Source organism: Strigops habroptila, chromosome 7 (assembly GCF_004027225.2).
Source record: "Strigops habroptila isolate Jane chromosome 7, bStrHab1.2.pri, whole genome shotgun sequence".
Lineage (NCBI taxonomy): Eukaryota > Metazoa > Chordata > Aves > Psittaciformes > Psittacidae > Strigops > Strigops habroptila.
The window spans coordinates 34,364,670-34,380,722 of NC_044283.2; the positions used below are offsets into that span (position 1 = coordinate 34,364,670).

The 16,053-nt window shown below is 45.3% G+C and overlaps 1 long non-coding RNA gene across 1 annotated transcript; it reads right to left on the reverse strand.

Moving 5' to 3' along the window:
• Window positions 1-609: 609 nt before the first annotated feature.
• LOC115610910 lies at window positions 610-7,031 on the reverse strand. The gene is made up of 3 exons (XR_003992393.1): window positions 6,931-7,031; window positions 1,082-1,185; window positions 610-926 (listed from the first exon to the last, which is right to left on the reverse strand). It is a non-coding gene; the product is annotated as an uncharacterized LOC115610910 (long non-coding RNA).
• Window positions 7,032-16,053: the final 9,022 nt, after the last annotated feature.

Sequence of the window (16,053 nt, forward strand, 5' to 3'; positions counted from 1 at the left end):
CCACAGCAAAGTCGAGTCTCAGTTCTGAAAACATGGCTTGAGCTCCTGAATTAGCTGTAGCTGTTGGCACCTTGGTGCTGTGCCAAGCATGCAGGTGGCTCCAGTGGCCCCCTCACCTTGCCCTGCGGAGCAGAGCACCACAGCACTGGGGAGAAGGCAGCAAATGGGAATGCACCGGAAAGGTGAAGGACACAAAGAAGAAAACTGTGCCATAGGGAAGAGGGGCAAGAGCAAAGCAGAGGAGAGGGAAATGGGAGGAGAGAGGAAGCAGCGGCCACTCTGCTGGGCAGCAGTATGAGAGCTGGTGTAGGCACCGTACTGCGCTGTGTACAGGATACAGTGTTTTACCTCCTGAATTCACTCACATCAACAACCCTGGGCACTTTTGTCCCTTTAAACTGTCTCCCATTTGGTTTTCATCTCTTTCAAGCACTGCAGCACTCTTCATCTGGTTTCATCCAGTTCATTCTCTGGAGCACTGTATAGCAGTTAGGTCCCTTTGATATCTCCACTCCCTGCTTTTGGGGTTTTATCCAGTGCTGTCTAGGCACTGTGCCAAGGAAAGCCAAACTTACCAGCATCCCAAAGAGTTTTAAGGGGAGACAGGTTGTATGAAACCAACTTTAACAAAGGGCAATCAGAGGTAAAATAAATTATCCAGAATCACTGTGAGTCATTTGAAGCCAGAAGCAGAGCCTATTAACGCTGGCTTGCCAGTCTCTAACCCCTTCCCAAGTATCCAGCACAGCACGATCTCAAGAGGCCCCTCACCTCAGCCAGCAGTAGTTTTGATGGTACGGCTGTCAATATTTCAAAGGAGCACTTTCACGTTGTCATTCATCCCTACGCTTTGCAAGAGGACCCCCGTCAGCATCCTCATTGTCCTCCAAAGCTGCTTCCCAAAGTTCATCTGAGCCACTGATTGCCTGTTAAAAGAGCTAGTCTTAGTGTGTTGAAACTATTGTCATTATCTTGTCATACTTGTGTTATTCTTACCTTGTGCCTTCCTCCTCTCTGTATTATATCGGCCTTTTATCTTGCCCATCACACTTGCATTTCAGTTCTCCTAGGAAGGGCTCACCTTTGTGTTGCCTTTGTGTAGAGCACATCATTGACATCTCAGCCGATGATCAGAGTCACCAGGTAACTTAAGGGCTTGGATGGGTTTCCAGTTTTTATTCTTATCTGCAAGAACAAAAGAGCCAAATTAAGCCTTTTGACTGTTTTTAGGTTTCTGCACCGGATATATACTGAGCACTTAGATGTGGGACCCCACATTTTGCCCACAGCCCCCAAATCCCAAGTGCCAGCCCAATCTGTGATCCTTTTGCTGCCTCTGGAAAAAGCACCTGTTCTGTGCAGCATGCCTGGCAGCCTTTGGTCACGCCATCGGTGTGGCTGCCTTTGCTAGCTGAGGTCCTTTGCCCTCCAGTATTAATTTCTGAAACAACTGGTGTGGCGAAATGCTCCATGCAGTCGTTTTCCTCCCCTTGCAAGGAATTTGCAGTAATACTTGCAGGCTGTCAACATCTTCCCTACCCCTGGCTTGTTCTGCTGTAAAGGCTGGTCCTCAGCCTGCTAATCCTCTCCCACTCTGCTTTCATCACCTCTTCCCTCACACCGCTTCATGCCTCTCCCTTGTGCTCGCAGGCTGGCCCTCTGCTCCCTCCCTCCCTCCACTGGCACACTACTCCTTCCACAGCTTGCACACATGTAATGTCACACACAAGGTTAATGACAAGGTAAAGAAGGAGTGTACGCTATAATTTGTCCAAACCATGTTGGATGGAGCACAGTGATTGTGGCAGAAGTCAAAATACTCCATGCACTAGGGGTTAGGTGCCATCCCCATAAAAGCTAGTGCTAGCATTGCCTGAGTGGGACCTCGAGGCCTTGGTTAAGAGACTCCCCTTGTTTCAAGAACCTGGGGAAGGGCTATGGGCAAGGAGTATGTTCTGAATAAACTGTTCATTATTCCCCCTTTTTTCCTCCATCTCGTTACTGCTTCAAACAATTCATTTTTTTTTACCTCTGAATTTTTGGCGGTTTGGTTAAGTTTTGTTTATTTATGTTTTATTCCTTGCTGGTTTGGGGTTGAACAGCATCTCCTTCCTTTTCATTCACTCTCACTTCAAGGGATTTTTTTCAAGCAATCAAGATCTATAGGCAGACTAAAACCAATCTGGTATTTGCTTGCAGAAATACAAGTGATAAGACAGCCTGCAATCTTCTTACAGCCAAGAAATGAAAGTGGGTGAAGTGGAACTCCTAAGTGGCTCTGAAGTGTTTGGAAAGGCAGAAGTTTACCTTGCTAGCAGAGCGAAACCCCTGAAGATTTAGACACGTCTCTTTGAAATGCATCAGGGTGGCAGAGGTCTGCACCAAATGGCGTCGTCTATCCTAAGTAGAGCAGAAAGCCAAACAAAGCTGACACAGCTGTGTTCTCTGGCTGGCTGTACTGATGTGGAGCTCAAGTGTGGTACTTGCTGCAAATGTCACCTTATTAAAAACTCTCTGGGAAAAGAGTATTCCCCCAGCATGCATCCAAGGCCACAGAATGGAAAGGAAAGGCTGGGGTGAAATGTATATATTTAATGGCTCTTGTGCATCCTTGATTTGTACATAAAGCAAGTTACACAGTTTCACAGCCTATGTAGTGTGTCAGCACGTGATCTGCTTCAGATACCACATTCAGGCGGTAAGTCAGCAAGTGCCTTACTCAGGATTTCTTCTGTGAGAGGTTTGGAAAGAGTATTTCCTACCAGAAAACTGTTTTTTAAAATCACTCTACTGGTTTTATACAAGAAGAAATTACACCTTCCTCCGTACTGTCTGTCCAGTGTTGTTGCACGGCAAGAGTCCTGCACAGTTCCCAGCTGGGTCACCTCATTCCCAGGAAGAATCTGTGTTACATAGGTTTTCAGGTAGTTGTGTTTGCCAAGACACTGGCAGATACAGGACGAATTTTTAAGACATTTCTGTCAGGGCTTTTTCTGACCATACCTGCATCTATTCCCATGTGGAAGGCTCACTGAAGGTGGAGACTCACTGGCGGCCCAGTGATGCAGAATGTGGTGTGACTGCCATCATCAAACACAGCATTTACTGCAGCCCTAACGAGACCGGGCCTTACAGACTTCAATAATACGTTTGGAGAAGAGTTGCCTTCTCCTCCTGCCCCAGCCAATTGCTATATAAGCCCGGGCAGACTTGCTCAGACACAGAGTTAATGTAAACTGGCTTTGGCTTTCGGCTTTGCTGCTGCAGAAGTGCAGAAGGGCCAGGAACAGGTATGCCGGCAACACAGAGGCCTGATATTCTTCTTGTCATACCCTGAGCAGCAATCTCAGAAGAGTGAATGCTCCAAAATAATGGAGATCGTGAACAGTAATAGTGACTTGCATCCAAGAAAATCAAGATGGTAGAAGGGGAGTGATAGTAGTTGATCTGTAAAACTCTTCCCAGAAGCATGGCAGCCTTTGTAGGTACATATAGCTCTACATTCGCCTAGTTTGCATCCCATGAAGACACTGATGTGCCACCAAGAATTCCTAAAACAGCACCTCATCTAGCTTTACCCTTTTGTTTTGGTAACCAGTTTTTGTCATATGGGGATAATAATATTTCTCACGTTTGTAAAGTCCCTTAGATTTGCTATTAAAAACCATACCAGGAATGGCTGCTTGACAATCTCTGCTCTGGTAGAAGCCAAGTATTTCTGTGCTCGGTCCTGTCCTGCTATCCTCCATCAAGAAGGCCTGCTCAGAAGCCCTTGCTCAGGCAGAGTGCCCAGTGAAGTCAGTGGGAGTTTCCCGCGTGAGGAGTGGTGAGCCAGGTCCAAACTAAACACCCAGCTAATAAGCAGCATAGGGAAACAGCTGACTGCATCACTTTTAACTCTGTGCTTTTACCTGACTCAGACTTGCTGGCATCAAGAAGGATCCCGGGGGCAGGATGCGACCCGAGGGAGGAGAGGAGATCCCTGGTTATGGCAGGCGTGCCCATCTTCCTCTTCAGGAAAATCTTTGGCAACAGTATTAATTCTTTGCAATGAGGTGACTGCCGCTTGGATAGGTGAGCCGGTAGGTAGACAATTATCTATTGTCTGCCTAACAATTACCTACACATACTGGGGAAGATGCAGTGACCGGGAGAAAAAACACCTCCCAGGAGAAACAAAAAACAAGTTCCCACTTTACTCACAGGACACATATAATGCAGGGTACAGGTCTCTCACATTCAAAGTCAGGTGCCTACATTTAGGTAGGTAAATACCACTGCGCTAAAACCCCTGGGTTGGAAAGCCCTTCAATTTTATTTATTTATGAAGTTGCAAAGAGCGAAACTAGACTCACAGATGTTTTGAAGCCAATAAGCTGGTAAACAGCTCATCACAGTGGTGCTGGTAAATGGGGTCAGAATAGATTCCCTGCATGGGAAATTCTTAACTGCAAATTAATAAGGAGGGAAGAGAGGCGTATGTTTATATCTTAACCCTCTAAATACATTCCTCTAGAGTAGAGAAATTTTTATGTGTCTTCCAACCTATAATTGTCTTTTACTTGCTATGATATTGATGGTTGCTTTGGGCCAGATTACAGTCAGACACTACGGCAGGGGCTTAGACAATGTATTTGACAGAGACAGGATTTTATTTCAAACTCTAGAACTGTGCTCTACTGAAGCCAGAAAGGACTCAATACTTGCAGGTAACATGCATGGTTAGTTATGGAAATGGCACACCAGTTTGCCTAATTACTTGGTGCATTGCATTGCAAGAACCCCTGAAAACACATTCAGGCAGCTCAGGCACTGACACACCAAAAGAACTGGGTTTTGTTTTTATGATTCCCCTACCAGTAATTGAAAGAAATTGTGAGTGAAACGGCCATTAATTTTCATGAGCGCTCTGGAAGAAAGAGCAATAAAATCTCTTTCTCTGCTCTTTTGCATATTCCGTTTCACAGCCCGTGGCCTGAAGCGAGGGGGCTTTGCTGACTCCTGACCCAGCCAAGCAAAGGCATGCAGCTGATCCCTGCCGGTTCTCACATTGCCGAGTTAATGACTCCAAAGTCAGCCCGAGGAGATCAGGTCTCCACCAGCCTTGGTATTTTAATCTGAAATTTCTCTGCTTTGAATAGATGTGTTTTCCTCCTACTGCCCCTTCTCATGTAGCGCAAGGCAAGTCCTGTAAGTGCTGTGGGCAGTGCAAAGCTGCACTCAGGAGAATGAAATTACAGTGAAATACATATACCCCTAAGAGTATGCAAATGGAAATGGCATACATAGGCAAAGCGAGGCAAAGGGAAGTCCTTGTTCATCTAACATGCACAGCCGAGCACGCCGGCATGTGCTGGACCAGCTTTCCTGTAGGCACCCTGTCAGAATGGGGACCAAAAGGAGAATATGGTGATCCATGGCCCTGCGCTTTCATTCAGGCAGTATATTCTGTGCCTAAGCAAGAGGTGAGGTAGGCAGAGCTGATCACTTTCAAATGAACAATTAAATGGACTCTTCCACCTTCCAGAAGAATAATTTAAGCAGGGGCTGCTATTGCAATATCCATGGGGGAACAAAGATGGGGTGGGGGTGAGAGGAAGAAGAAGAAAAAAAATAAAAATTAAAATTAAAAAAAAGAAGAGAGGATTCTGCACAACAAGCCACTGTGCAGGCAGGGCGATCGGTGTACAGGGTGTGGGAACCAGAGCTGGGCATGGGCTTTGTAAGCAGCCTTGGCTCTGCGCTGGCTGTGGGCAACAAGTAGGTGTCAGTCTCAGCTGAACAGCTCTGATGTGGGCTCAGAAAGGGTAGGAATACCACATCTCTAACCAAAAGTGGAACTGTAAAATACTGTGTTGGTGGGAACTGCACAGTCCATCCCTGCAGGTAGAGGTGAGATACGTTTACTGGTGCCCCCAGGCATGGGGTGAACGGTGCCGGGGCGCTGGAGGAACTAGTTGATGTATGTTGGCTTCTCAGAGACTTCCTTGGTGACACAGATATGGGGAGCATGGAGAAGCTCCACAGTCATCTGCCATGCCAATTTTTGGGTGACAGCACCTCCTTTCTGAGTGGGGAAAGGGGAAGTGACTGGTGTTGCAGGCTTTGATAAAAGCCCTTTGAGATTTTGCCTTGCCTTTCAGGCAGGCAGGCACCCACACTGATACACAGCAGAGGGATACAGTACATCAAGATAAAAGGAGGCCCCACCTGTGCCAAGACATTCTTGCTTTTCCTGCCAGAAGCACAGGCTGGCCAGCAGGCTCACACTCCGTAACTGGCCGGTGACATCTTTCCAGTTTCTGTGCACTGATCCACTGACCACAGCTCAGTTCAGGAAATACAAGCCAGGTTTACAGCCTTCCTCTGGGCTCCCCTAAGCCAAGGCCATGTCTTTTCAACCCTCAGAGCTTCGCAGGTAGAGAATTTCTGCACCCAAGCAATAAAAAATGCCTGTGGGGACGGGGACTAACCACCACCACAGTCTTTGCATGCAAGGAAAGACTGGATATAGCAAAGGATGTTGGAGAACATGCTCACACCTGGGGTTTTAACTCATTCCTGCTTGCTGCTTCTCCAGCCACTGACATCCTAGAGCATGCATTTAACACCTCTGCATCTTCTCTTGATCAGTATACTAATTTCTAGTGTGTCTTTGCTTAATACAGATGCTTCTGGAAAAGAACAACGTGACCCTGAGAAAGAAATTACCATCATAGGATTTTTTTTTCTCTTTTTCCTTTTTACAGAAATTCCTTATCCAGTTTGCTCTGGTCAATAACCTTCGCTCTTTACACTTCAGGCCTTAAGTTTCTTGCCCTCAATGAGCTAGTTCAGTCAAAGCTATGCTTGGTTTATAAATAGGAAAGTAATAGACATCTTGCAGCTGCCTACAATAAACAATTATTACTTTTAAAAATAGTCTGATACCTGCTATGGTGTGATGCGAATCATCCCCTTTTGCTCTTCCAGCTGGTGAAGGGTGGTGGAGTAGCCCAGCGAATGCTCATGTGCACAGAGAGGGAGGTAGCAGCCACCTTCTCCAGCAGAACCGGCTGCAGCTCTTCTAGTACTGGTTTGTACCTGTCAGGTGAGTGCCAAGAACCGGCGCACGTCAAGCTCACAGTGTCTGCCAGCCACCAGCTAGCTGCTGCACTCCTCCATCATTTTCCTTTCACTCCACGCAAAGAGGGAAATACAAAGGTTGATGGCCTAGGTGCTCGCTTTCAGGTCCCCTTTGGCAACATGGAATCAGTGAAAGGGGTGGTGGGGTGTGTGTAAGAGAATTTATTCCTGGTTTAATAGCCCTTCATTACAGCTAAGCCTTTTGCATGAACGGCAATTTGGCTCTCATCTCCCGAGCACTGCTCCCTCGCCTTAGACTTTTTATAATAGCCATAATTACAGATGCAAGCTCTGCTTTTATTTTATGGGAACTGAGGTAAGCCTGCCCGATGTCACAACTGGTGATCCTCAGATACAGCCAAGTCTGTGAGGCTGCGTCTCTGAACGGCAGGATTTGGTGTGAGTCACAGCAAAGACCTGCCGGTTTCCTCACCAGCCCTGCCTACTCCCGGGACCCATCTCTCCTGCAGGTATTTGCAGCAGCCATCCTCCTGCTCTCCTGCCTCTTCCCTTTGCCTCAGCTTGTCAGGATTAGACAGTTTAACCAATGACCCCAGTTGTCATCAATCTCAATATTGAACGCACTGAGATAATACAGGCAATTCTCCCCTCTGTGAAGACAAGCATTTATGAAGTATTTGTGAAACCATTTCAGCTAAAGAAGACAGACAGCTCTATTTTGTGCTTAATATTGCCTGGCAGGTGTGGACACACCCTGGGATAACTCTCTTGTCATCCTGACTAGAAGGTCAAGAGTCTACATTTGACAGAGAGAATAGCCTTTGGCACTCTGACAGAAAATTGAAAACACAGCAGCATCCAGGAAAAAACCCCTCTACAAACCCCTTTGTAAACCAGATGTGCCAGATCTAACATTTCCTAGAGCTTAATTCCTTTTAAATTCTGTAGCTCCTCTTTGAAGATTATCCGTGGGCCCAATACCAGGCTAAACCAGAAAGTTTAGCTTTTGTTCTTCTATTAGCCATTATCAGCTTATCATTTTAAGCATCTTGGGCACAGTGAGCAGTGGCCATCTCTCCATTATGCTCCTCTTATTTCTTCCACATCCAGTCCCATCCTTCCTTCCCTCTCCTCTCCCTCATTCATTTTCATGCTTTTCCTATGGATATCCATGCAATGTCCCCCTGTGTTTCCTTGCCATCCCCAGCATACAGCAGAGATCAGCTCTGTAAGAAGAGGGCAGCGGCTGGGCTCAATCGTGGCCCCCACCGTGGCTCCTGGGAGAAATCCCGGCCCCACCAGGATGGGCTCAGATGGAAAGTTCACCAAGAGCTGCGGAGCAGGGCTGTAAGACATATCAGGGAACAGCCTGAGCTCTCTTGGGTTATTTCTTGGTCTGTTGTAAACTTCAGCCACTAAATCTGAGCCCCCTTCACTGGCAAATATCAGACCCAGGAGAAAACATCACTTCCTGCTAAGGTAGTAAAGATCACTCTTATAAATGGATTTTGTATTGATTTTCATGGAAATGAGGTTGTCTGTTTATAAAAACCAGACACATCACTGCTCCCTATGTGTGCAGAAGAGAGTTTCATGATAATAGCCAAGAATCAGGTAACTTTGTAAGGAAGGCATGGGAATGAGTAACTTCTACCATTGGTTTTGTGGGAGGAGCTTTGCCAGGGTATGTGGCATAGATTTAGAAAAACGGTATTCAGGCATTTCCTTCTCTTTGCTGTAGGAAATGCTGCAAGTTACAGAACCCGACAGCCAGCTTTTGTGCTCCTGCTTCCCCGCACTGAAAGAGCACATTCAGAGATGCTGCAGCTGTCAACTGTGGTCAGCCCATACTTGACCTTGGCCTTTTTGAGGCCAATCTACTGCCTCTTTCAAAGTGTGGACAGCTTTGGGGGGTTCCTACTGACACAGGCATGAGAGAGCTTATTGGAAGAAGAGAGGAGGGAGAAAACATCAGGGTTTCCTGTCTTCCTTTGCAGCTTCCAGTGCTTCATACTGCCTTGTCGTATGAAGCACTTGAGGTGGTGCATCTTGGAAGACCCATGCGGAGATCAGAGCTGGGTGTAATGCGGTAGCAATCCCACTTCAGCAGGTGCCACCGGGCGGTGCTGTATGGAGGGGAGCAGGAGCAGTTTTGTTGACTGCTGCTAACCTGAGCCTCAATGTTCTCTGTTTTCAAACTCATGATCTTTCTGACATGCAGAGCAATGTGCATGGAGCCTGTGGGCGCCTGGGGGGACTCTGGCAGCGAGTCCTGTGTCTTGCCCCACACCCTTAGATGTGGGCATCCTTAGGAGAAACCTGAAAGCACAGAGGAATACAGCTGACAGCAGAGCACTGGCACTCACTGGAAACCAAGGGTGGGACCCATGGGGCTTAGCCTTCCGACATCTTCCCCTTCTTCAAGCCAGAGGAGGAGAAGGGGAGGAAGGGGCTGACACCCAGGCCAGGGTAGAGAAGGGATTGGCTGGGTCATCCCTCTTCGTGGGGTCCAAAGCCCTGAGCAAGATTTCTTCAGGCCCCAAAGTGGTCAGCAATACTCCACAGCCAGGGGTCCTCACTCCTTCTGGTCTGCAGTGCCTCAGGGTCCCTTACCCAGTCCACTTCCCATGGGCTATCAGATCTTTCTTTCACACTGTTTAACCATTGCAGCCCCCAGCATTCAGGTTTTCCCATAGCTACTGCGTCAATCTTTCAACAGATCTGGTCCTGATGTGCATGAAGCCTTGCCAAGGGCTGGCAGGACACAGCATCTTGCTCATGGTCACCCTCCAAGTGGCAACCGCTTGATCACAAGGGAGATCCTCACATAGTCAAGCCCTGCAGAGCTGGTCCATAGCAGCAGCTGGTTCACCGCTTCGCTAATCAGCCCTTACCAGCAGCGTTCCAGGCTGTAGCGCTCGTGTCATGGCTTAGGTTGAGCAGGAGATGGGGCTGCTGGGAAGGCCCCAGCAGTCAGTGCCTGCTACAGGGGATGTGAGGCTGTGCATGGGTTCAGGGTGGCCTGGCTGCAGCCGCCAGCCCGTGCTGCCCGCAGGAGCCCTCCTGCAATGCAACATCTCCCTCCTGCAATGCAAACAACGCAGAGCACACTGGAAACTGAATGTGGTAGAGAAGTGAAAAATCACAGTTGAAGTATTACATAACTTCGGGGGGCTTTTCTTTCTGGAAATAGCTATACAAAATCAATCACTGGTGTGTATATACCCTCAGGAGATACTATGAGAGTCATCCCTGCAGCACTCCAGGAGATCCAGATGCTGGTTTGCAGGAGACGGCCATCGACTTTACAACCTAAGAAGGGAGGTTACTTGCAATAAAGCCATACAGCAGAGTTCAAACAGCCAGTGTTTGTTGATCTCCGCACATGCATAAATTAACAAAACATCCAATTAATTTACCTAGAAATAGGACAGCAATCACAAGCCAAAGTTTACCACAAGGATTTGCATTACAGTAACAATCAAAAAGCTTAATCATAGCTGCATATTTCTATTTCCCTATAAAAAACACTATGCCCTCTCATTATCAGGGATAGCTCATAACTGACAGTGCTTGTAACTAACGCCAACTTTCCCCTAGCAATGAAATCCCAGGTAAACCCCACGTGCTTTGCTCAGCACTGCAAGTTTCACCCCACAAGGTAACCCTGGCACCAAGAGCATCATGCCACACTCCCCCAGGTGTAAACAGGCACAGCACCTTTACAGTGAGTGCAGCGACATCAGGTTGCTCCTGCAAAGAGAATGGCCTCTTACAGACACGTAACTAACCTAGGAAATAGAAACACATTTCTGTTAAAGTTACCCCATGTACTCAGTAGTATCTGGCTGAGGGGGATAAGAGCATTCCTCTCTCACTACCTAAAAACTCCTTCACTGAATTCATTAATCATTCTTATCACCATCCCCTTCGTTCCTGGACTATAAGCATATTTGAACTAAAAACTTCTCAAGTCCAAATCCACTCCAAGTAATTAATACCTTCAAGGTCATAAATTAACACAGACAATTGCTATGTTACCTACATAAAAGTCTCCAGTAATGGAGCAGTGACCCCAGGCGAGAGACTCTTTATTAAAAGATAACGTTTGTCTGACCTCTCTGCAACCTCCATGCCAGGTAAACATCTTATGAACAGATGTAGCAGATGGAAAAATCAGCGGTTTTGTTGATTTAAGGAGGTGGGTAGATGGAAACTGGACTAAAATATGTCTTGCTTTTTAGCTTCCTAGAATAGGCCCATAGGAAAACCATCACATGAAAAACCAAACAGTAAGCATTCTAGTATTTTGGAGTGCATTTCTAATTCCCTTCCCTCTGTGACTGTCATATATGTTTTGATATTTATTACAGCTGTTTGCTTTGTCACTTGTGGACTACCTTGAGAGAGCACAGCTCTTACAGGCAATCTGTTACTGAGCACGTATGTCCAGGTACCAAACTTCCAGGAGATGCTAAGGTGGGACTCACTGATGTCAGTAACATACAGAGGATGTGCATGTGTGTGTACACACCTGCTTCGGCCAGGCTTACAGCTGGGAGGGTTGGGGTGCTGGCTGCCGTGAAGCAGCTGCATAGTTTTGCTCACGTTTTAGGGCTGAAGCAGGCATTTTGAATAGCCCCAGCTGAGGCTGCAAGGCAGCCACCCCTAGTTCTACTGCTCACAAACCCCAGGTGGCAAGAGGATTTCTAAGATGGCATCGTGAAATCAAACAGTGAAGAAAAAGTCAGGCAAAGTTCATCCCATGCTGCAGGCTAATGGAATATCTTCTGTGTGGGACAGGGAACTGAAACGAGAGGGGTTTTATCCTCATTTGGGTATTCATTTCTGGTTTACTGGGATTTATTTATTTCACCGGCATACATAGGTGTGCATACATATACATGTATGTATATAGAAAAGCTACATAATGAGAACCATCTGGATCCCATATATTACATATAATTACTTATTAAAATAGTTTGGGAAATGAATAATTTAAATACTGGCTAGCAAAAAAAAAAAACCCCACCACATATTCAAGTATGAAAACCCAAATATTTTTAAAAGTAGTTAAAGGAAAAGCTTAAACATGTTAAAAAACCCCACGGTAATGGGTAAAGAGCGCAGATAAGACAGAAAAGCGAAACATTTGCATGCAAAACAGTTTCCAGGGAGAAAGTATGTGTGTGCACTAAAGTAGAAATGCTGTTGGAGGATTAACAGTTAAAGTTTTAGAAAGAATATTGAAATCTCAGGCTGAAGGTCAGCTTGGAATGTCCCAGTGGAATCAGACACGTTTTAGCAACACCTAAATGCAGGCAAAAAAATGCCAGCTCCATGTTTTAATTTGCTTTCCAGAAATAAATTTCTGACTCCCAGATCTCCCCATCCACTGGCAAGTTGAGACTATGGTAACTAGCACACATAGCTAACATAGTTTTGCATTGATACAACACATCCTATAAGCGTGGCTATACAAACTCGATTGCCTTTGCACAATATCATGTTCTCAGCAAATTATCTAGAGATCTGTCAAGGAAATCTGACATAATTTTCTTGAAAAAGCCTAGAATAAGTATTTACATTCTTTCAGGTGAGGGAATTTATACCGTCTTGAACAAATCTTTGGGGTGTTTTAAAACTCTATCTAAATACAGAAATGCCTGGGTTTAGTTATCCAACACTTGCCATCCCCTTGGAAGTCAGAAAACTGACAGCACTGAGAAACGTAGAGCTTTGCTTTTCTAAGACCTGATTCATCCCATCAGTATTTGAAACATATACTCCTTCCTCATCTCCTTCCAAATTAAAACTGTTTCTGTAAGGCTTGCAAAGGACAAACAAGATTAATCAAGCTGATTCTTTTTCATGTAGCTTATCATGCTTGAGTCTAGCTAATGTAACACCCTGCATTCTGTAAAGTTTCACTGGCAACAAGAACAGAAGGCAAAGAATGTGAAGCCATCCTGCAGTAAAAGGTAAGGAAGGTCGGTTACTTGTAACCTGAGGGGCTTTATGATACATGACCAAGGTGGGAGGCTTTCAAAGCTCTGGATGACACCTTTTGGGGTATGAAAGAAGAGGTGGCTCAAGAACTGGATGAAAAGGGAGCAGAGCTCTTTTAGATGAATTGTCTAGGAGAGTCAGAATTGCTTTGTCCCAGGACTTCGAGACAGAGGAGAAAGAGTGAGCAACCATCCTTTAAATGCCCATGTGAACATGCATATGAGTAACGCACTATGAAGAAGCTGCAGTTAACTGGTAGGTAACCATCCTTTCTCCTGTGAGCTGCTGTCCCTACAACTAGACATGCTGCAGATTAAATAAAGACAAGTCTCAGAGCTGTGTTAAGACTGGAAACTTCCCTGAGTACACCAGCATGCCTAGGTACTGCTACAGCAGGGGAGGGCATCCACACAGGGCAATGCCCAGTGGTATTCCCTCCTAGTCCAGAGGCTGAGAGAGCTCTCTTAGAGCAGGCTTTTACCACAGAAATCCATAGGCACAATCTCACAGCAGGTCTCAATGCAAACTGCTGTAGAAACAAAGTAAGGGTTTTCCCAGGAGTGCTTTACCCTGAACAAGCAGAAAGCTAAGGCATGTCGAGCATCCAAAGTGCAAAGGACATTTCAGCCATAGAGTTCCGGGGTCCGGGAAGAGCAGCAGAACAGTTAGCTCCTGACCAATTCTACAGGAAACTTGCAGAACTTTTTGAGGAAAAAAAGAAAACCTATCAGGAACTACAATAACATAAGGAAGATCAAACAGATGTTTGGAAGCAAGTACCTATCTGCACGAGCAAGTGAGCAAGCAGGAAAGTGCTCTGCCTGGGTTTGAAAGGAACATTCAAGCGATCTTCTTGAGAAACAGGGACCCTGTTCCTGCTGAGACCCTCTGCCAGCAAGGGGAAGGGCAGTCGGTCATGTTCTGCATGGATGGCATCCTTGCCAGTAGAGAGATATAGATGATATCTGAGAAGCGAAGCAGAACAGCTGGGATAAGTTTTGACCAGTTTGCATATCTCAGGACCAGACTGCAGCTATATTATCTGAAGTCACCTCCATGTTGTTTTTCCCAGAACGCAGAGGTGTAGCCCAGCATAGTAGCCCTTAAATTTAGCAGGATTAAACAGGTCCCAGGTGGCACCTAACACTTTCACCAGGTTTGTTCATCTCTCATTTGAAAATATAAAGTAATAAAATCTAGGGTTTACCTGCTCACCCTCAAAGCAATTGAAACGATTTTCCCCTTATCTGGTTTTATCAGACTACAGTACCCTGAACCATCTCCGCAGAGAGCTCTAAAGAATCGACCCTCTAAAATTTACATTATCTAAACTTACACAATGGCTAATCAAGCTATAACCTAATTTTTACTGACTACGCAACTTGCTTTCAGCAGCACTTTATAGCTATTCAACGACCATGTTCCTGGTGAGGTAAGAAGTGTTATAGTCACAAACTATTTTACAACCTATTGTGGTGGGACAGCAGGACAAACCTACCGGGCTGGTAGAAGCTGCTTCACTACCCTATTGAGCAAACGTCTGTCATGGCACACCTGATATCCTGAAAGCTGAGCTATGCAAAGCAATCTGCATAGTCATCCTGAACTTGAGAAAGGTGAACACAGCCACAAGTCCTGCACAGGTCTTCATCCTCCACTTCGGTTAACGAGGCAAAATGACCAGTCATTGGAATAGAGCAGAGGCTACAGCTCTTAGCCCTATCAGTCTCTTATCAAAGGTATGCCTGGAGGAGAAGTGGGAAGGCAGGTTGCTCTCCTTTAGCCTAAGTTCTTCATGGAAAAGGAAGCAGCAGAGCAGGTTTAAGGAATAAGATGCTTTTGAGATGGGTTTTTTTTAATTCCTACTCTACATACAGCAATCTCAAACCTGAAGGAAAGTCTTAGCATGAGTATTCTTACCTCAAAGACTTCCATTCTCCCAAGGGAAGGCAGAGAAAGTGTGAAGGGAAACATCTTGTTCATTAGGACATGCAAAAAGGAAGCTGGTAGAACCTCCAACACCCCTGTGTAAAGCAACGATCTGAAGACGACATTGCACAAGACTAAAAACTAATCAGGAATTAAAATCTTTCATTTAATCCTTCATTTTTCCTAAACTTTTTGTAAATAGAGCTTAGTGATCAGAAGCAATTAAGAATGGATAGAGTACTTTCCTTTGCTCCAGACTTCGCTGTAGGCCAGGAGATTGGGAGATGATGGGACATGCTCTTCCCCTCTCATGCACTTAGTAGCACAAAAGGGGAGGAAACGTTAGTGCTAGGGTTAAGTCTCCAGCTCAGTAGCAGTCTGAACATGTTGATCTCGAACTTTTTTTCTCTGAAAGCTATTTTTAAACTAGTCTAAAAGTAGCTTTTTTCTTTGATGCTTAATTAGCTCCAACTAAAATAGACTGCATTTAAGTTGTATATGCTGAAGTTTGAATGGTGCTCATCAAAATACCATAAACAATAAAAAAACTACACTTACGCTGAAATACATGTGCTTTTTTAATCTCCTCAAGACTTCCAAAGGGATTTGGGTTATGAATCACAAACATTCCCCTCAGCATTAGAGTCTTATGAGTCAGGAAGGTAGTCATCATTAATCACTTCTCAAGCATTTTTAACAAGGTGGTTCCTGCTTGCTGCATGTTTTCATTCACATCAGTCCTTTACATAGCATAAAAGGTGTGCCTAGCACTTTGCAGACAACTAAGACAAAAATCTTTGTTTGGTAGTGTTTACAGCTACAATAAGATCACACAAAATGAGATTCCCTTTGCAAATGAGAAAAAGAATAGAAATTACAACTATGGCAAAGTAGTATTTTTTTTCCATGGCGTGAGGTAAGTTTGCATTTCTGTATTTCTACATTATCTTTATACAGTTCCTACTTTTGCTACTCACCATTTTAAGTAGAAACCTTTTTACACCATTCATTTAAGACTTCAGTATCATT